This window comes from Capsicum annuum, chromosome 11 (assembly GCF_002878395.1).
Source record: "Capsicum annuum cultivar UCD-10X-F1 chromosome 11, UCD10Xv1.1, whole genome shotgun sequence".
Taxonomy (NCBI): Eukaryota; Viridiplantae; Streptophyta; class Magnoliopsida; order Solanales; family Solanaceae; genus Capsicum; species Capsicum annuum.
The window spans coordinates 44,560,344-44,583,486 of NC_061121.1; the positions used below are offsets into that span (position 1 = coordinate 44,560,344).

Consider the following 23,143-nt stretch of genomic DNA (forward strand, 5'->3'; position numbering starts at 1 on the left):
CCATTGGTAGCTGTTGAAAGTAATCAATTTACGCTGCTGACTATGCTGAAATGTCGGTTAGGAAGTATGAAAAGCATAACAAATAATGGATTTATTGAGGTGAATTCGTGGTACCTAGTGAAGGATCTCAAGAATGGAACTTGCCCGGCTAAAAGCAATCAGGTAGCTTTGTGTATAACAAGTTCTGTCATGGGATGCTGAAGAGATGGAATGTGGCTGGTTGTACTGTAGAGGTGGTGGATGTCAATCAATACATAATTGGTTTCTGGGGCAACAAGTTTTTTTGCTAATGCGTAATTTATCCCAACTTTTTCCTCTTAACAGTTGATAGATTTCAATTAGTTTTTAAAGCTTCTCGAGGAAAGTCATAGAAGTACTTAATCTTTTTCTTTTTCTTGTTTTGCGATCTTTATTTTCTTGACTTTGTCGAGGAGAGAAATAAGGGTCTGCAATGTTGGTTGTTTGTTGGCATCTTGGCTTGTGTAACCCATGCTTTGTTATGCTTTTCATACTTTCTAACCGACATTTCAGCTTAGTCTGCAGCGTACAATCGATTATTTACAACAGCTACAGCTGGCTGGAGACACTGAAGATGTAGCAGGTATGTCATTCCTAAGGTTAGGTGGCACAGGAGACATGTTCGAGATTTCAGTTCATGTTTCCGTTGCCAGATCATACTCCTTCGCACATGTCAACAGCTTTAAGTCGGCTCCTCCAATGCCTCCTATCACATAAAACTTTCCAACCATGAATACGCCAGAACACATCTTACGTTGCTTATTCATGCTTCACAAAGTCTTCCACGTGCCTGTCTCCGAATTGTAAAGTTCAGCAGAGCTAAGGATTTTAACTTGTGAGTCAACTGCCAGAAAAAATGGTGATTTTCCCAGTGCCTGCTTTACCAAACAAACATCATGGCGCATTCATCTGCATCCCAGTTAACTACGTATTTTGTCAGTAAGCTGTACCGATAAATGACATGTGTCACACATCCTTTCTACAAACAAGAAGCTCAATACCAATCCCCAATGATTCCTTGTTGGAGAACTGCACGAAACACTCATTGGGAGTCATTCTCGGCAGAAGCATCCAATGCAGTCTAGCAGGGTCAAAAGCTTCCCACTCAGGCTGCTGGCAGGAGAGATACACCCAATGCTCCACCACACCATTTCATCTCCGCGCTGTATAAAGTTCTCCACTCCTAATTATTGAGTGGAAGTTACGATTCAATCATGCTATAGTGCCATAATATGACCTAGAAAAACAATCCCCCACCTCCTAAATACCACTCCTTGATCATAAGAAAAAACGCCAAAAGCCCTATCCTTTTCTTTTATCTCTCTAGGCGACATGGGAAACTAGGGAAGCTATGGCTGCCACCGCCTCTCCCTAGCCTTTTATGGGAGAGCTTCTCCAAAACCCTACAGACAAACCTACAAACACCAATACAAACTCTAATTATGTTAATAAGTTAAATCAAACACAATCAACTATTAATCTTTCACTAACTAGTTTAATACCTATTGAAGTTGTTCATGGAATCCCAACATTAAAAATTACGTTGGATGAGCGACACGATTTCTCCAAAGAGGCGGGACTTCATCGAGCCATAGTGGTTAAATTATCCATGGGATCACCAGATTTGTCAATTTTAAGATTGATTTTGCCTAAGTTTCTCGGTATTAAGGGACATTGTCTTGTCGGGTTGCTTGCTCAAAGGAAACTTCTTATTCATATGGATCAATATGATGATTTTGTGGCTGCATTATAAAGAGGTGTGACTTATTTCATGCACAACGGCAAAAATCATCAGATTAGGTTTTTTCTGTGGACTATTGGATTCAACCCTAAGGAGGAGACTTCACGTGCGGCCGGCAGTATGGATTTTGTTTCCAAACTTGTCGACAGATTTGTTTGCTAAGAGGACTTTCCTTTCCATTGATTCAGCATTTGGAAAATCTATTGTTGTGGATAAGGCCACAGAAGTGAGATCAAGACCGAGCACGGCTAGGGTTAGAGTCATCCCTGACTTAATGGACAAGCATCCGGATCATATTCAACTTCAAAGTGTGGACAAAGTTACAAGTAGAATTATTGTGGAGTTTGAGGAGGTGGTATATGATAATTTACCTCAATATTGCACCCACTATAAGTACCAGGGTCATGATGAAAAGAAGTGTTGATTGTTAATTGAAAAAAAAAAAAGTAGTGCTTTAAAAACAAGATGATATGACAATGGAAATTGAGGGAGATTCGGTTGAAAAATTGCAAGGAGATGCACATGATTATCTAAATATTAAGAAGAAACAAAAAAATAGAGTTAACATGGGGATATCCAGTAGGTAAAACTTTGGCTAGGGTATCCGAAAACTTATCGGAAAGAGCACAGGCTGAAAAAAAAGCTCTTCAAAATCTGCCTAGTATTTTGGATAAAAGTGTCAGGACTTAGAGTTTAATGGTTTCTAAGCAGGATGTGGAGTTGAACAATACTAGAGTATGTTGGAGATGAGGTCTGGACAATGGTTTCACGCAAACAATCTGTTAGTCCTTAAACTAGCAAAGAACATAATGTGGAAAAGAAACAATGCGTTGAAACAAAGGATGTTGTGGATCCTAACACCTTTGAGGCTCTTTTATATAAAAATGAGCACTAATATATTCGGGCAGTCATAAATGTCAAATTGCACTTTCAGAAGTGACAAATACGCTAATGCAACAACACGTTGCAAGCTTGATTTGTCCCGTACCTGTCTTGAAGCTGTTGATGGCTACATTGGATGCTTCGGCGTGTAAGATCCCTTCTCCATCTATGGAGTCAATTGGAGAGAAATAAGATGACTTTGGACATAAATTATTATTCAAGGGGAATGAACAAGATGTGGATAGGGTAGTGGCCTTAACTCCGACGCATTCAAACAACAAGGTTAAAGCCAAGAGTGACCAAAAAAGAGGTACAAATATAAAGAGTTGGGCAGATATGGCAGAGGATGAGAAGCAGGCTTCATCCCCTCCAACGTGTAGCAAGTTGAGTCCAACAATCTCAGAATTTGTGCCAAGTTATGAAATGGTTCTTCCATCTTTAGCTGTGGAACAGCTTCTGGCTCAAACAAGTACACGTTTGAATGCTATGGATAATCCTACCAATGGGTTCTAGACCAAGAGGAATGTGCCAGGAGATTTGCTAGAAGTTCCAATGGAAGAGTTTGAGGGTGATTTGGGTGTTGATATATTTGACGAAGAAGATGAGGATGAAGTATTGAATGAGTGCTTTGCTAAAGTGGCTAGGGATGGAGATCTTTCACCTAGGCAACAAAGGAAAGGATTCAAGAAAAAGAAGACTCATGAAAGAAAATATAGTTGGGTTGGTAAAGTGTCTGAAGAGGTTATTCTAAGACAATTACCAATGAGAGTGGCAAAGCAGAAGGATACTAGGTTCAATTATATCAAGAAGATTCAATAGACCAAGAAGAATTGATGAAATATGAAGATATTTTAGACTGGTTGGAGGAAGAAGACAAGGTGACGAATCTGATCTTTATAGGGCTACATCTTCTTCAAGATTTTTAATTTTTAAAGAAACATGGATCTAACTCCACACTTTTTCTTATTTTAATCTTTCACTACTTAAGTATTATCATTTGTAATATTATCATAGAGTTGGTTATTAACTCTGTTATGACCATAGAATATTTAGTTCTTTCTTCTTCTTATTTTTTACATGCATGTTAATTAGAAGTGGTCTCATTATTCCTCAATAGTATTAGGAAGGCAAGGCATAGCCCCCCTTGCTTGTGCTTTATATATATATATATAACTTGCCCCGGGCATCTCACCTAATGGATTTGCTATAAAAGAGGACCTAGAGCAACAAATGAGAGTATTGATGGAGTTGTCAAGGTCAATGGCAGGAAAAAGTGTGCTCCTGTCAGAATTATCCCCAGCATGATCCTAATTGTCCGCTTCCTCATCCGGGGATGCTGAAGGACATCCCAAGGATAGAATTACTCTGTAACACCCCACATTTTTTGGCTAGAATTCAAAACCGTTCACCCAACTTGTGTAGACCTGAACCCAATGGTTTCTATTTATATATAAGTTTGAATATCAACTCTTTAGGGTGGGAACATCTTTTGCGATGGATTGAAGTCATAAATATTTCCTATCTCAAAGTGGAGTTGAGAACTTTCCAACCTATAGAGTTTTAGTATTTGATTTTACTTGGGTCAACTTCCAACGATCATTTCTCGTTGAATAAAACAAATTATATGGCCAACTATGATACCAAACGGTATCTAAAAGAGCACGAAACAGTCCACAATCACACAAACAGTCCACACGCACAAGACACTTAACGGAAACAACAAACACCAACTTAAACGATAGAAAAGATATGTAACTTGACGCAAGGAGAACTCATAATGCATCAAATAAAGAGTGTATTAATACTCTAAAACCTCTACAAAACAAGTTAACAAGCACCGCGTTCTTACGAAACACAAGAGGAGCTCGGTTCTCTCAAGCACTCTCTTTTCTAGCCGATACACACAACACAAGAAGAAACCATTTATTGTGGTGTCAAATGGTGGTCTACTCTCTTCTTGAGAGGAATATGATGTTCAGTAGTACAAGTGATTCTTAATAATAACCTAACTAAAGAGAACAAGACTAAAGAAACACCTTAAATAGTCCTTACAAAAAGGATGGCAAAAGGAACCCTTTGCCCTTAATGAAAAGGGAGGGTGTGGAGTGTTTGAGGAAGCCTTGGGGTGTATTTTGGGCCACTAATGTCATCCCCCACATGTAAATATGCACACTCCCTTGGACGAGTTTGCAACAAGCTCAAACGCGTTCATTTTCATAAACACGCCTTGAAGCCTTTGTAGTTCCCGAGATTGACTTCATCTTGAGAGGAGTTTGACCTCAAACTCACGTGTTCTTCATCTTCAATGGTACCAATCCATGAGAGGTCACACACGTTGAACGTGTTATGCACTTGGTATTCCGGTGGCAAGTCGATCTTGTAAGCATTATCGTTGATTTATTCAAGAACTTGGAATGGACCGTCACCTCTTGGCAGCAACTTGCCCTTTCTTTTGTTGGGGAACTGGTCCTTATCCTTGAGTGCTTAAGAATGAGTCTACTCTTGAGTTAGAATGGATTTTGGTTTTGAAGACTCAAGTAAGTTTCGTACGCACTTGAACCAAGAACAACTACGAATGGTAAACGAGCAAAGCACTACAAAAAACGTTGACACGAAGACGTACTCAAAAAGTAGTTCACAACTTAGTAGGTTGTTACATAGTTACCAACTAGTGTAGGATTAAATAGAAAGAAAACTAATAGAGACAAGGAAAGAAACTTGAAAGGTCCTATGACTTGAGTTTTGTTGTTGATGTGGCCCACAATTTTATTTTGGCCGTTTCGTGTTGTTATTTTGTTGAAGTTTGATGTTGTCCAACTTGAATGATACAATTTTTTTTGTTTGGTGAGGATTTTTCGGTTTTTAGAGTGACATACAAGGCCTTGGACTTTTTTGCAATGGCCAAAATAAAGGTGTCAATAAACTTTTCACCAACTTGCACCAAAATGGCAAAACACCTTTTTGGTTTGGCTTTGTCCCTATCCGCTTTTGGTTCTTTTCGAAAAAAGGCTTGACACTCTTTTGGTAAGTAAGCTTCTGGGAGGTATTTTGGTTACTTTACCCTTTGGTGATGTCTTGAAACTAATTCCAAGACAAACACAAGACTTTTATTCTCTTTTCCGTTATATCAAATCAAACAAGCCTTTTATCCAACATTCATCTCAAAAACAATATGAACAACAACAAGAAATACTTATGAACAACAACAATAGCTAATCCGTCCAACCCCTCAACAACAACTAAACAAAGGCTCAAATATTGAACCTTAGGCTCAAGTGTTCTAGGTAAACAACAAGCTAACACACGAAACTACTAAGACAAGAAAAGTAACACCTAAATCTAGACACTTCTCGGCCAAACACTAGTCACCAGATAACATCCTCTTTTATTTTTTATTTTTTTGATTTTCAACTACAAGAGACCAATATTGGTGGTGTAAGAACACGACCATCCTTATCTATGATACCAAACGGTATCTAAAAGAGCACGAAACAGTTCACAATCAGACAAACAGTCCACACGCACAAGACACTTAACGGAAACAACAAACACCAACTTAAACGATAGAAAAGATATGCAACTTGACGCAAGGAGAACTCATAATACAGCAAATAAAGAGTGTATTAATACTCTAAAACCTCTACAATACAAGTTAATAAGCACCACGTTCTTACTGAACACAATAGGAACTCGGTTCCCTCAAGCACCCTCATTTCTAGACGATACACACAACACAAGAAGAAACCATTTCTTGTGATGTCAAATGGTGGTGTACTCTCTTCTTGATAGGAATATTATGTTCAATAGTAAAAATGATTTTTAAGAATAAGCTAACTAAAGAGAACAAGACTAAAGAAACACCTTAAATAGTCATTACAAAAAGGATGGCAAAAGGACCCGTTTGCCCTTAAGGAAAGGGGAGGGAGTGGAGTGTTTGGGGAATAATTGGGATGTGTTTTGGGACCCTAATGCCAAGCCCCACATGTCAATACGCACACTCCCTTGGACGAGTTTTCAACAAGCTCAACCGCGTCCATTTTCATAAACACGCCTTGAAGCCTTTATAGTTCCCGAGCTTGACTTCTAGTAAATGGTCTCGAGACCATGACACCCGTATCATACTATATATCAAATTAAATCCCTTCAATTCTTCTTTCCAATGCCACTTACTGTTAGTAAATCTGAGTTTGGAGTTAAAAATTGTGGGCATTTTAGTGAGACACTATCCAAGCTGCGTGGTGGCCGCGCGATGAAATGTTTATGCCACGCGATTGGGTATGAAAATTGTCATTAACTTATATATAATCGGACACAAAGTTTTTGAGAAAAACACAAGTATCTAGACGTTAAAAAGAAATCCATTTTCTGTGCAATTCTCCAAATTCTTGTTCTTTTTTTCTTTCGGTGACCATTTAAAGTTTACCAAATATACCTTGTGATAATGGGAATCCTAACGAGGTCTTCAACATCAGGAGGTGTTCTAAAAGGTTATTGTGTAGTATACATAGGAGAGAATCAAATGAAGAGAGTTGTCGTGCCAGTATCATACTTGAACCAACCATCATTTCAAAACTTGTTAGCTCAAGCTGAAGAAGAGTTTGGCTTTGATCATCCAATCGGTGGTCTTACAGTACATTGCAAAGAGGATGTATTTATTGATTTAACTTGCTTCTTGAGGAGATTATAAGTAGGACCATGGCGCAAATTCTTCTGCCCATGAAATTTTGTAAAGCTATAGGATTAGAATCAAGAAAGATGAGATATAGTAAATAGGTCATTTTGATATGAGTTGGACTTGACAAAAAAAGAAAACAATTCCTTGTTTTTTCTCAACCATTTTGTATAGAAGAAGTAAAGAAGGATTATCTGCTAGTAAAGATATAGCAAATAATGATTTAAGCAATTTTTTTCCAGTCACTTGAATAGAAGACTGAAACCTTTTATCATTTCATGTTTCCTCATTCAGTAATCAGTTGATATTTTGCCAGCTACACTGCTGGCTTTAATGATACTAGCAATTAAGTAAAATGATCACTACTTACTGCTCTTCGACCCTTCTTTATGTTACTGTATGTTAAAATTCCTAATTCTACAAGCTCCAAATCTCCAGATACATATTATATTTGAACATGCATCTGTGCAGGTAAACTCCTTATTGTGTCTAATAGAAGCGAGAAAGAACTTTGAAATCACATGATTGTGAGATTAGCTTAGTTTCTTCACCTGAATATCTGGAATTAGGGAATTGCAGAATTTGATACTTTCTTTTGCATATTCTTCCTTCGTAATTTCTAAATTTAAGTTACCACTAATTCTAGAAGAGAAGCAAGAGAAAGGTATTTTGCTCTATAAATATACCAAATTCTGTTTCCTTGACCAAATACACCATAGTAAAGGCTCTCCATAACTGGTTTAAACTTAACGCTACTTTAATCTTCATTCCACTCTTCATTCCACTAAGCATATTGTAGACAATGGTGTTTTCATTCTATGTAATTGCACTATAGAAAATCTTCTTGATTCATTATAACTTGCTAAACCACTTTATTTTAACAGCTGGTTCATCTTGATATGTGACTTGTTTACATCCGAGTCATAAGCTAATTGAACTAAATACTTGTCAATATCTTGATATTTTTGTGACTATGCCGAGTCTATCGGAAATAGCCTCTCTACCTCCGAGATAGAGGTAATTTCTACGTATTCTCAACCCTCCCTATTGTTGAGATAAGAAAGTTGGTTATAAAGTTTATCGGAGTTATGGCTTGTTAGTACACCCTATAAGCATGTGTTGTTAGTTATAGAGATTAGTTGGAAGTGACAGCCGTCACTTGTAACACCCCGTATTTTTGGGCTAGAGTTTAGACCGTCGTTCCTACGTATATAGACCCGAACTGAATTATTCTTGTAACGCCCTGCATTTCGGGCTACAATATAGACCATGATTTCGATGCGTTGAAAATCCCGAAGCCATAAATCCTATGCCAATATGGCATGTTAATTATTTACATAGTATGTGAATCCATTCAAGCTTGAATTTAGACCATAGAGGTCCTTCAACTCAAGGACGACTTGAAACTATTTCGATCGATTAAGTTTTAGTGGACGTTGTAATTTGTGTCAGCTTCCATCGACCATAACTCCTTGAGTATGTCGAATTAGAGAGACTACTATGTGTCCAATGATAGGTCTTCGAGTTAGCTTTCCAACGATACCAATTTTGCTAAATTCTGGTAACCAAGCAAGAAGTTATGGCCTTTCAAAGTAGTAGGTGGTGCCTATGTAAACATAGGCAAAAGCATAGGTGGCACCTATGTAAACATAGGCGATAGCATAGAAGCGCCTATGTAAAGGTTTCAAGTGACTTAAACAATCCGTTTTTGGGGGTAAAATGGTCCTTTTCCACCCCTATATATACCACCAAGACGGGATTTAATCCCTCAAACACCAAAATATTTTCATATTCATCAAATTATCTCAAGAACTCTCCTTAGGTTTTCAAAATAAAAACCCAATTAACTCAAGATTTAGCTGTGGTTTTTTGCAACCAATTACATATTTGGAATCCCCAGAACGTAGGCATCAAGAATCACCTATCATATTCACATATAAAGGTACGTGGGGTTATCCAAAAATCTCATGGGTCTTTAAATTCATGTTTTACAAATGGGGGTTTTGAAACTAGGAATATAATTATGTTTTGAACATTTCTATAATATTGAATTTGGTCTTTAGGCCTACTTCCGAACGATTTGACATATTATATATGTATAAGTGTGTGTTTCGAAAAGGTGATATTTTGAGAGCATGAATTATATGAAATTCCTCTCTTGATGTGAATTTGTTTTGAATGTGCATATGATGTAAATTGGTTGGAAATATCTTGAAAAACATGACATGAAATGTTTTAAGAATTGATATGATTTTGACTTGAAAACGATAGGGTTATTTGTGTTAAAACATATTGATTACAATGGTTGAATGCGAAGAATAATGTGATATCAACGGCTTGCAAGTCGGGTATGATGATACCCTACAGAATATGATATGTGATTGAATCAGATGAAAATTGAATGCATTGATTTTACATGAGATAGGTGGATGCCCGAAGAAGGCATTTGAGTGTAAGGGCTCATCGCTGGAAATCGTGTTTGCGGACAGGGGAATTTGGTACAAGACTATGTGATCTTGAGTACTTGACTTTATGTCATTCCCAAGTTGGGATTATAGGTAGGAGCTCGGGCTAAGTGATCTTGGGCACTACCATTGGGTCGAGACACTAGTCTATTAGTGCATCAATATGTGTTGATTCTGATGTAAATATTGATCCTGATGGAATCGTGCATTCCAGCTTAAGGTATTAAGTGTATCTTGTCCCTCTCAAAATCTTGTTACAGATGTGGACAATGTATAGCAGAATGTTAGAACTGTATTTCTACCTGAATAGTAGCATAAGTTAAAGTATTTTTGTCATGACCTATTGGTAGTGATATTAGACCAAGAAGTTGGTGATGTAAAGTCACAAAGTTATAAGTTAGAGTGAGGGTGATTTTGTGTAAATGAATATTTTAGTTAAATAACTGATGTTTGAGGACGATTTAACCCTTTATAGTGATAAACCAATGTGGTAGCTAGCAGTGTTTGTGGATGGTATGGTAGTCCATGGAGGAAGTGTTTTACTCAGATTTTTATTTATACAGAATAATATGTATATTCTTAGACCATTAAATATTATGTGTCAATTTTCTATCCCTTGTAATCTGTAATCTTGTTATCATGGTGTTTTTGAAAAAATAAATTAAAGTCTAGTGAAGCCGTATGGGGCTCTTTTGATTCACTAGCATAGTTGACTTGTCATTCATCCCATTTTCTTGTTCAAAAAAAAATCAAAGACTAGTGAAGCCATGTGAGGCCTATTTCGATTGTCATTAAATGTGTGGTTCTTGTGTTGGTTGAATATATGTATAGCTGAATCTTTTTGCATGAGATAGAGTTGGTAATGAAGTGATTCATCCTTGTGTGTTATTAGTAGAAAGTAGAGAAGGAGTTGTTGTAAGGGTGATTTGTTGGTTACTTGAATGTGAAAATAGCTATATTAGTGAGTAAGTTATCATTATAGACTCATGGTTGTTTGAGGAATTTGAAGGTAGTGTAAATGTACGCTTGCGTAAGTAATTGTAATGTGAGAAAGCAGTATAAGTAGATACGATTGTATGTGGTTATAATATAAGGATAAGGTTGACCATGTCTATTAGGAGGCTTTAACCCCCTTGACCTTCTTTTGTTGGTAGTTGTAAACTAGTACTACTTATGAGAAGGTATGTAGTAAATTTTAAAGTATTTGGGATAGAATGTTCCAATTTGATAAATTAGTATATTATGTTGCCCTCGTCATTGGTGGTAGATGATTGATGCTAGACTATTGGATTGAATCTAATGTAGGATGTGGTGGTAAATAGTGGCAAGAGTTTGATGATGCATGTTTTGTGGGATTAAGTTAGTAGGCTTAAGGTGCTGAAATAGTACATGCTAATGGATTATGATAAGGGAAAACCGTTAGGTCATGATCGATTATTGTGGTTATGAAGTTCTAGTGCACTAGTGTTTCGTGATATTTATTTATAGTTTCCAAGTGAAAATTTTGTGTAAGGTTGGGTTGTAAATCATGCATAGCACTAGATATTAAGTTTGAATAGTTGATATCCATGAAGGTGGATGTGATAATTTCTTGGTTAATGACACTAGTTATATGGTAATGGAAGTGATCTAATAGGCTTGAACGGTGTATGAAATCGCTTAAGTTTAAGTTGATTCATAATGAAGTATAATGTTTAGGTATGGTGGGTAAATATGCCCAAGGCGATATGGAGTTGTGGCATTTCTCTAAGACTATTACATGTTGCGTGTGACTAGTGGTACCGTTGAGTTGCTAGTTGGAAAAAGACTAGTTAGATGGTATATGGTGTTCTAGTGTTGAGCCTTTTGATGTGATTTTAATTCTCATAGTAAAGGGATATAAATTTGGAGTCGCAATAGTGCTAGGCTGTGTCGAAAGTGATATGGTTCATCAAAGGCTTGGTGATATCCATGTTAAGAGTTAGAATCTAAGTTTGAGTTTTGAAGGTTGAACTGATAGAAATAAGTGTGTAAGCATTATACTATGACTATTAGTGGCTATGGAAAGATAGAGTGTATCCCAGAAGGTAGTCATTTGGGTTAAGTTCTATGATATGCATGCATTGTCATTTTTTTCCTAGGCCCTAGAGTGCAATAAGTGTATTTCAGTTAGAATCTGGTAAAGGATCTCCGAAACTCTAGATGATGATGTGAAGTTGAGGGAGAGATAATAGAACGAATGACCAAGTAAGGCTCTCAGATTGTAGTAGTGATGCAGTATGATTTAGAACATCAGAAAGTGAGGGTGGATCTCAACCAATTCCTACCTCAGTATTTTTTTTAGTTATCCGGATGCTTACTCATGCCCTACAATTCAGTTTCGTGATCATAGTTCATGATTTCGGTATATGATAGAGAGTCACGTACTCTTCTAGTTCAAAGATAATGAGTTCTAGTTCATTCAAGTAGTCGGAATCACATTCCTTATGTTATGAACTCTAGTTGAGGTCGTGTAACTCTTGACGCATGTACTCACTCTTTATAGTGTGCTCAGTCCCGTATAAAGATCTTTTCACACTTGAGGGTCTTATGTTTTAACCTTTTAGTGACCCTTCCTATGCAATGATAATGGTGATGATGTAAATGTTCTTGTTGATAGAAGATCACAGTATGCTTGTTTAGATAAGGCCATAAGTATGAAGTAAGATTTGGGGTTAAGTTTTTGATACATGTGATGGTTAGTGGAAAAGTTTGTGTGCGTATGTCTTAGGGTAGCGCGTGGGAGTTATATTGATAATAGTTTAGAAACTATGTAAAGTATGTATTTATGGGTGTTTGCCTTGAAGTTAACATGTGGTTAAAAATTAGGCTTGAATTACATTTTGGGACTGTAGTGGAAGGTCGCAATATGCATTAGCGACTTCATATTAAGAATTCAGAGTAGTCATTGAAGTGGTAAGGCATGTTATACTTAGGATGTGATCTTTAAAATAGATATATAAGGTGGCATCATATGGTTTAGAATAATAGCGTGGTCTGTCTTGTTTTATATTTTTTTTTTGTGACTTAGAGTTAGGCTTGATCACGGCGAAGGGATTAAGTTATTTCTGACATTAGTAGAAAGATTTGTCAATGCTCATATGAGAATTTTAAGCCGAGTTGAATGAATATGATATTAATTGGGAATAGTATAGTTAAGGGATATTTGGGAAGTGCTCTAAGCCTGAAAGTAAGAAATTGTATTGCCAAAGGTCTGAAAATTCTATCCTAATTTAGGAGTTATATGTCTACAGACTACAAAGTGGTGTCATTGTGGTGATTCCTTAGTGGGTGTCTTGTGTAATCCATACCCAAGATTCGTGGCTTCCTATTTCTTCTAGAACTTCCTTAGAGAGAGTGTTAGAGAGAATACTCCAGTTAAGTATGAAGGTCTAGCATAATTCAGTCTGTATAGTCAGTAAGTCAGTTTAACAAATAGATTCGCATGGCTTGTTTTCTCGTCTTTTCATTTATTCATGCTATCCAAAATATCAGACATGCTACTATTCCAAGATAGAGTATACTAGTAATTGCGAGTATAGATCAGTTCATGCGTCATGCATTAGATTCAAATTCCAAGGGTTCAGTTATGATTCAAATCGTAGGTGCCCTGTGCATCGCCTCAGTTCCCCGAATATCTTAGTGAATTGAGCATTCATAGAGGGACATAGGGTCCCAAGGGGGAGGAAATACCCCATTCAGCTGCATGTATAGATTTTTATTACAAGATTCACACAAGTTATCATTGCGTATTTAGTCATACGTAATATGAAAGTTCAGTTAGATATGCATGCATTAGAAATGCATGTTCAACAGAAAAGTCAGCTTCTTAGTGTATTCAGTTCTGCGTTCATGATAACAACTCAGTAACAAATCCATGCATCAGATATTCATGATTCTTTATGAGAATTCAACCTATGAGTCGCTTCAGTTGTGTATTCCATGCATCAGATATGCACGTCCGGTATAGGAATTTAGAACATCAGTAGTTCCAGTCTTATAGTCATGTTTCAGATCAGTGTATTCTTTCTTAGAGAAACATATCATGTCCGCATTATTCCATATCTCTAAGCTTCAATATATTCCTACCCATCATTTAAGGATGAATGATCCCAAGGGGGAGATAATGTAACACCCCATATTTTCGGGCTAGAGTTTAGACCGTCGTTCCTATGTATATAGACCTGAACTGAATTATTCTTGTAACTCCTCGCATTTCGAGCTTCAATATAGCAATGATTTTGATGCGTTGATAATCCCAAAGCCATAAATCCTATGCCAATATGGCATGTTAATTATTTGCGTAGTATGTGAATCCATTCAAGCTTGAATTTAGACCATAGAGGTCCTTCAACTCAAGGACGAGTTGAAATTATTTTGATAGATTAAGTTTTAGTGGACGTTGTAATTTGTGTCAGCTTACATCGACCATAACTCTCCATATATGTTAAATTAGAGAGCTTACTATGTGTCAAATGATAGGTCTTTGAGTTAGCTTTCCAATGATACCAATTTTGCTAAAATCCGGCGCCTGAGCAAGAAGTTATGGCCTTTCAAAGTAGTAGGCGGCGCCTATGTAAACAAAGGTGATAACATAGGCGGCGCCTATGTAAACATAGGCGATAGCATAGGCAGCGCCTATGTAAAGGTTTCAAGTGACCTAAACACTCTGTTTTGGGGGCAAAATTGTCCTTTTCTACCCCTATATATACCACCAACATGGGAATTAATCCTTCAAACACCAAAATATTATCAAATTCATCAAATTATCTCTAGAACACTCCTTAGGGTTTCAAAATAAAAACCCAATTAACTCAAGATTTAGCCGTGGGTTTTTGAAAACAATTACATATTTGGAATCCCCAGAATGTAGGCATCAAGAAGCACCTATCATATTCGCATATAGAGGTACATGGGGTTATCCAAAAATCTCATGAGTCTTTAAATTCATGTTTTACAAATGGGGTTTTTGAAACTACGAATATAATTATGTTTTGAACATTTCTATAATATTGAATTTGATCTTTAGGCCTACTTCCGAACGATTTGACATATTATATATGTATAAGTGTGTATTTCGAAAAGTTGATATTTTGAGAGCATGAATTATATGAAATCCCTCTCTTGATGTGAATTAGTTTTGAATGTGCATATGATGTAAATTGTTTGAAAATATCTTTAAAAGCATGACATAAAATGTTTTGAGAATTGATATGATTTTTACTTTAAAACGATAAGGTTATTTGTGTTGAAACATATTGAATACAATGGTTGAATCAGAAGAATAATGTGATATCGATGGCTTGCAAGTCGGGTATGACGATACCCTACAGAATATGATATGTGATTGAATCAGATGAAATTTGAATGCATTGATTTTACATGAGATAGTTGGATGCCTGAAGAAGGAATTTGATTGTAAGGGTTCATCATGGAAACAATGTTTGCCGACACGGGAATTTGGTACCAGGCTAAGTGATCTTGAGTACTTTACTTTATGTCATTCCCAAATTAGGATTATAGGTAGGATCCCGGGCTAAGTGATCTTGGACACTACCATTGGGTCGAGACACCATGCTGTGTGATCTTGTGTGTCTTCCCCTCACGTATACTCTAATCTCGGTGGCAATCGGGGTTTGATAGTTGGTGTAAATTATGTAGGGTATTCCATCTAGCTCAGCTGCATTTCATTGTTATTGAAAACAATTACATTATGCCCATGTATTTTCAAATGTTTTGATATGAAACTGCTTTATAATGACTCTCACCTATATTGTGTAAAAATATTATACTTCTGTTTTGATTTCTCTATGTACCAGTACTTTTGTATTGACCCCCTTCCCTTCCAGGTTTGGAGGAACAGTCTAGGGGTCTCGATAACCAGTAAATTTCTTCCGACAGATCACAAAATCAAGTGGTGAACCATTTATCACTTATTAGTTTTGGGTCTGCTGGGGGCCTCGTCCCTGTTTTCAGATAGAGATTGTTTCAGTCATGTAGTAGTGATTTTGCAGACGATTTTTGAGATGTTGATTTAGATTATGGGACACTATTCCTCATTTTTGTTTTCATATGATTCTTGACCATGTTTCCGTTATATTGTGTATCTTACATATTTCTTTTGTCATGAATTATGTGCATGATTATCAGACAGATAGGGGTGTTTCGGGGTTTCGTGGTTCGGAATGCTCGTCACGGCCAGGCCCAGTTAGGGTCGTGACATCACTATACAGCTGTCAGAAGGAGCCAAATTACTCTACAAATAGCATGTAGTAGCTGTCAATTTTCTGCTCAATGCCTCTTAATATTGATAGTCTTTCCATTAAATAGAAAATATTCAATGATTACATCCCTAAATATCCATCTTCCTATTCCTAAAGATATGAGTTTCTATCCCTCTAAATCCGCTATTCTATCCCACCAAATCTGCTCTTACTAAAGTCACTACTATTCTCTTTAACTACTAAATCAAATCTATGTAATTACACTAATATACAACAATAAATAATTACATTAATATACAATATTTACATTATGCTAAGATCCCCTTCAAATTGATGCTGGTAGATCAAGAAGCATCAATTTGTCGACGAGAAACTGATGTCTTTGTCATGCCATTGATTTTGTAAATGCATAAGCTATTTGAAGATCACTGGACACGTGCGAAAGAGTAATGACAGCTTTATCTACAACTTCTCGCATATAATGGCAGTCTACTTTGATATGTTTGGTCCGCTCATGATAAACCGGATTAGTAGCAATCTGAATAGCACTTGTATTTTCAGCATGGAGAGGAGTAAGATTAGATTGAGGAAATCCAGTCTCAACAAGTAGTCCACTAAGCCACACAATCTCGGAGCAAGCAGTAGACGTTGCTCGATATTCAGCCTCAATTGAAGATTTTGATACGCAGTCTTGCTTCTTACTTTTTTAAGATATCAAAGACTCTCTAAGAAAAATGCACCAACCAGTAACCGAACAATGAGTGTCAGAATATCTCGCCCAATCAGAATCACTAAAAGCATTAAGACGAATAAGAAAACAACTAGGAAAGAATAATCCACGATTAGATATTCCTCGGAGGTATCAAATGATGCGAAGGACAACCACAAATAAAAATGACAGGGAGCTTGCATGAACTGACTAACTTGTTGAACCACAAAAGAGATATCAGGCCTGGTAATAGTAAGGTATTTAATCTCCCAACTAATTGTCGAAATATAGTTGGATCAGGAAAAGATCGCCTTCTTCTCAGCGATACCTTATATTCAATTCTAATGGAATATCGACAAAGGAGGAATCCTGAAGACCTGCCAAAGATATCAAATCTTGGGTATATTTGTGTTGATTTAGAAAAACATTGGATGAATCACGATGAACTTCCAAACCTAAGAAATATGTAAGAGTACCAAGATCTTTCATATGAAAAGAATCCTTAAGTTTCTGTTGTAGGCTAGTGATTAGTGAAGAATCAGTTCTTGTAATAATAATGTCATCGACATATACCAAAATAAGAACACAATCTATGGATGTTTTCCAAAGAAACAAAGATGAGTCATAGTTGCTCAGCTTAAAAAAGGATTGTAGCAAAGTAGACCGAAATTTGTCAAACCAAGCTCTGGGAGCTTGTTTTAATCCATACAAAGACCACTTCAACTTGCATACATCTGATGTAGGCAATGAGAAAAAACCTAGTGGAGGTTTCATATTAATATCTTCTTTGAGATCACCATGAAGAAAAACATTTTTGACATCCATTTGATGAAGAGTCCAGTTTTGTGAAGCAGCAATGGCAAAAATAGTTCTCATCGTCATCAATTTTTCTACCGCTGCAAAAGTCTCTTCATAGTTCACACCATCCTTCTGTTTGTTACCAAGAACAACCAAACGAGCTTTGTACCGATCAAGAGTTCCATCAGAATGAAATTTAATTGTATAAAACCATTTACATCCAATTGGATGTACATTTGAAAGACATGAAACAATATCCCATGTGTCATTTTCTTTGAGAGCCAAAAGTTCTTCCTCCATTGCCTTCTGCCAACATTCATGCTTAGTTGTGAGTAAAAAGTTGGAATAGAAATGGTGGATAAAGTATATGAAAAGCCATACCAATTAGGAGTTTGAGATACTCTCGTAGATTATCGAGTTGGCTCAAGAGGAGAAGGCCTTGAAGAATTTTCAGATTCTAGTTGTGGTGTAGTTTTAAGTGGCGGATCAATATCAGGAGGGGGTAAAGTTGGCCTCCGACGTTCGTACACAAATCCGAGTTTGAACCTCTTAGAAGAAGATGACAAATCTTCAAAAATAGGAAGAAGAAGAAGAGAAGCAGGAGATGACTCAACATGAGTAAGAAAAAAATATTGATTCTCAAAGAAAACAACATTTCTAGAAACATGAAATTCATTAGAACATGGATCATAACAGAGAAAATCTTTTTGTGAAGTACTATAACCCATAAAAACACATTTAGTAGACTGAACAGAAAGTTTATTACGCTGAGAAGGAGGAAGATGCACAAAACAAATACAACCAAATGTATGAAAGTTATCATAGCTTGGATTTTTGTGATAAAGACGAGAATATGGAAACTCAAGATTTAACACTTTAGATGGCAGCCTATTAATTAAATAGACAGCAGTAGACCAATCTTAAACCCAATATTTAGATGGGACAGAGGACTCAATCAATAAAGTATGAGTGATATCTAAAAGATGATGATTTTTACTCTGAGCGACCCCATTTTGGTGTGGTGTATATGGACAAGAGCATTGTGAGACAATTCCTTTGTCAAGCAAAATTTTTTTTAATTCATTTGACATATATTCTCCACTATAATCAGATCATAATAATTTGATACAAGTAGAAAATTGAGTCTCAATATAAGCCAAAAATATCTTGAACTTGGAAAATACTTCACATTTGATACGAAGAAAATACACCCACGTAAATAGACTATAATCATCTATGAATGTCACAAAGTACTTGAACTGAGCATGAGAAACAATTGGTGAAATAGCACAAACATCACTATGAACAACATCAAAATACTTTGTAGCATGACTACCCAAAATAGGAAAAGGAAGAATTTTACTTTTGCCAAATTTACAAGTAGAACAATCAAATGAAGCAGGGGTAAATTGATTTTTACTTTCTAATAAACCAGAATTTGATAACTGAGACAACACAATAGAATTTAGATGTCCTAGATGCTTATTCCAAAGCTCAGTCGTATTAGCCGTAGAAGTAAAAGCAAAGGATATAACAGGAGGAATGAAAAATTGTATAGGAAACAATCTTCTAACTTTAGGCCCCTTTGCGATTATCGTCCCCGACACTTGATCCTGCACAAGACAACCATTATGAGAAAATTTAGATCACGATTGTCATCAACCAATTGTCCAACTAAAATAAGACTAGTTGAGAGGTTCGGTGAAATAAAAACATTCTTGAAAGTTAAAGCAATATCCCCAACCTTGGTAATGGGTAAATTACTACCATTAGCTACCTGTATTTGCGGTGAACCTTGATACTTACGAACATTTTTTAGCATGCTTGTTGAGTTGGTCATATGATTGGAAGCACCATAAACAACAATCCAAAAATTTGATTTAACATCAATACCTTGTAATCCCAATGCTGAAAAGGCTAATACGATTATTTGTTGTACCATTTCAGGAGTAAGAACTTGTCCTGGAGGTCCTGAAGATGAGTTATCAAGAGTGGAACCATTTATTGCTACATGAAAATTGTTTACCTTATGATTCTGAGGGCGTGTGGGACACTCTTTGATAATGTGTCCTTGTTGCTTACAATAATTAAAGAACTTCTTGCCATAGTTTCTAGCAATATGGTCATATTCCTTAGAATTGTAGCATTGAGTTCTATTCATATCCCTACTCATACCTTAACCTTGAGAAGCAAATGCAACAGCGAATTGAGGGAGACGGGTCACGATTCATTAAGTTAGAGCAAACACTCTCAAACTCAGAGCCTAACTTCATAAAAAATTGATCTCACTTGTTTTGTTCATGAACTGGCTGAATTACAGAGAGAGATTTAGAAGGTATTTTGGTATAAACAATAACTATAAATTCAGCCCATAAGTTCTGAAATCCAGAATAATAATCCTGAATAGAAAAACCCCCTAGAGAATAATTACCAATTTCATACTCCAAGTGAAAGCGCCAAGCACTATTATCTTGGTTTTAACCCTTTTGTAAATAATCTTACATCGCCTTAGCTATCTTGTAAGGCCTGAGATTAGAAACAATAAGAGGGTCAATTGACCCTAAAAGCCATGTCATCACCTGAGCATCTTTAATCTTCCATTCACCTAACTTTGTAGGATCAGTAGGAGCAGGATAGGCTCCATCTATATGGTCCTATAGTTCTTTTCCGGTGACAAATAACTGAAACTGAAACTTTCATGAAGAAAAATTCTTTCCAGTGAAACGAACACGAAATGTTTCAAAGTAATATGAACTCATAATTATGAAAACTAGAAACACTAACTCAAAAAGAACAACCAAAATGACAAAGATCAAAGTCCTAGGTGTTAATTATCGAGGACAATCAACAAAACCAAAATTTTCAAAATAAATTTTGAAACAAAGCACAAATGAACTCTATGAAACAAGACAGCCAAGAGAAGGCTCTGATACCATGTCAATTTTCTGCTTAATGCCTCTTAATATTGAGAGTCTTGCCATTAAATAGAAAATATTCTATGATTACATCCCTAAAGATCTGTCTTCCTATCCCTAAATATCAACTTTTCTATCTCTCTAAATCCGCTATTCTATCCCACCAAATCTGCTCTTACTAAAATCACTATTACTCTATTTAAATACAAAATCAAATATATGTAATTACACTAATATACAAGAATATATGATTACATTAAAATACAATATTTATATCATGCTAATAGTAGTAGCTCATTTTACCAAAACTAATTCAGTTACTTAAATTGCTCCCTTCTAGATTCTTTTTTTCTCTCGGTGTTGTTAGCTCATGTAGATGTTTTAACATAATATCAGAGCCAACTACTACTTATTCAAGGTTGTAATTGATTCTTGATATCGTTGATCACACGTATTAAGTAGAGAACTTTGCAATGGTTTAGCTCATCTCACCTTGATGACTACAACCATGGGGATAACAAGCAATTCTACTACAGAAGCTACACAAACAGTAGCTACACCTAAAAATATGGATGCAGGATCTGGTATAATTGGAATTCAGCATAATCATCCCTTATATTTGCATACTAATGAAACCCTAGGTAGCTACCTACTATCCATTCAACTTACAATTATTCCCTGTAGAGTCGATCTATGACTATAGCCTTACAGGTAAAAATAAGGTTGGGATTGTTGATGGTCGTTATCCTAAATATCACTTTGATGAGTCCGTACATGATCAATGGGAATATGTTGGTTGACCTGTTCCATTAGTGTAACAACCTAGAAGCTTACTGATAGGGTGAATTAAAGGCACCTCAATTGGGGGAACTCATTCTAAAGGAACACTGATAGAGGGAACTGAACCAACAACTACTCCAGCTCAAACCAATCACTGTGATCCTAGCAGCTCTCAAGGTTTTCTCCAAAAAGGATACAAGTTCAAAGGATCTCATCCTATTGAAAATATTCTCACTGACCTTACCTCAGGAATCAACACAAGATTTGGACTAAGGAGCATGCGATCCTTCAAAGCCTTCTTATTTATGATTGAACCAAAGAAAGTGGATGAAGCACTTCTTGATGCTAATTGGATCATTTTAATCACCTGGTCCACTGACAAACAAAACTCAGTAGCTTTGTCTACAATTGAGGCTGAGTATGTTGCAGATCAATTGTTGTGGATTAAGAAACAACTTATGGATTTTGACCAAATTGCTGATATTTTCAGTATAGCATTGGGTATTGAGCACTTTGAAAAGAAAAGATCAGAATGATAAATGAATAAAATTGCATGAACTCCCTTCAATGATTGACTAGAATTCCCTATTCTATGTTAGGCCTAAGCTAAAAATGTTAAGTAATTCAGTCTTGCACATTAGGTTGGGTGTCCTAATTCTAGAATTTTTGACTGAATTGACTAAATTGAGTATTGATTTGTGCAGAGATACTTGGTCTATATTGAACCAGTTTTTTGATGATGTCAAAAGGAGGAAGATGAATTTCTATAAATATTTATCACCCAATGGCTAATCTGTTTCATTCTAGTATTTTCTCTTAACTCAGTGTTTTAGGGAATTCAATGGAGTGTACAAAGGTACTGGTTTTTCATCATCAAAAAGGGGGAAATTTTTGGATCAATGAAGTTTTGATGACTGACACTTGAATGACACATGTTACTCTAGATGGTCAAAGCATAGGAAGATGGATTAAAGGTTTAACTGAGAGATACAGACAAGATTGCTTAAAGTCAGGAATGGATATTCAAGCCTAATTCTAATATACTCAAAGTGTTGATAATGTGTGATTAAGAAGAAGTAGAAGTTGAATACAAAACAACACTTGAATATAGAAGAGAGTGAGTTGAAGAAGGAGTCCTATTGAGACTATGAGATTGACTTGAAGAAGGACTTGGACTTAACAACAAACTCTACTGAGTTGAAGAGTCCAACAGGAGATAGAAGATTGATGACACAAAGGAATCTTTGGATAGTGGTTATTAAATAGAGAAGGTGACACTCATAGTCATGAACACACTTATAAAGATAGAATCCATCGGCAAATTATGTAGACAGTACCAAAGATTGAAGGGGTCATAATTGAAGTTGTTCCTATTACTAAGAGACAACGAGTCCTATATTTTATGCATTTGGTTGGTTCTTGAGTTGTAATATTTATATATTTCTAGTCTTAGTGAAGTATAAACTAAGTTCGGAGTATTGTCTTCAAGTTGGGGAACTCGAAGACTTGGGACTCTTACCTTGGAAAGTTTTGTATTTTGTAGAAGTAGGAATTAGAAGTTTGTAATTCCTAGTTTACAAAAGTATTGTAATTTGTTGATGGAAGAGGCTCAAGTGTTTTAGAAGAGTTGGGTTTAAATATTGTAGAGGTACGGGTTGTAGTTTTTTATACCTCTTCGAGCCAGGTGCTTTTGATACAAGTCAAATGGGCATCAACGCTTTTGATCACACAACTTGATGCCAATATGAGGAGGTCCAAGCCTTGATATCCCTAAGGATCAAAGAATGTTCTTGGAAGCGCCTAATAAATAAATGTCGTGTTTGGAAGATATCTTGGAGCCGAGGAAAGCCATGACGAAGGAAAAAAGAGAGCCTCTGTGGGTTATTTAGGAAACAGACACTTTTGGGATAAATTTGTAATA

At 36.2% G+C, this 23,143-nt stretch overlaps 2 pseudogenes; one reads left to right on the top strand and one right to left on the bottom strand.

The window, feature by feature from the left end:
• LOC107846645 overlaps positions 1-23,143 on the top strand; it is a 41,212-nt pseudogene that overhangs the window by 2,969 nt on the left and 15,100 nt on the right.
• Positions 410-4,022, bottom strand: LOC107846069 (annotated as a pseudogene).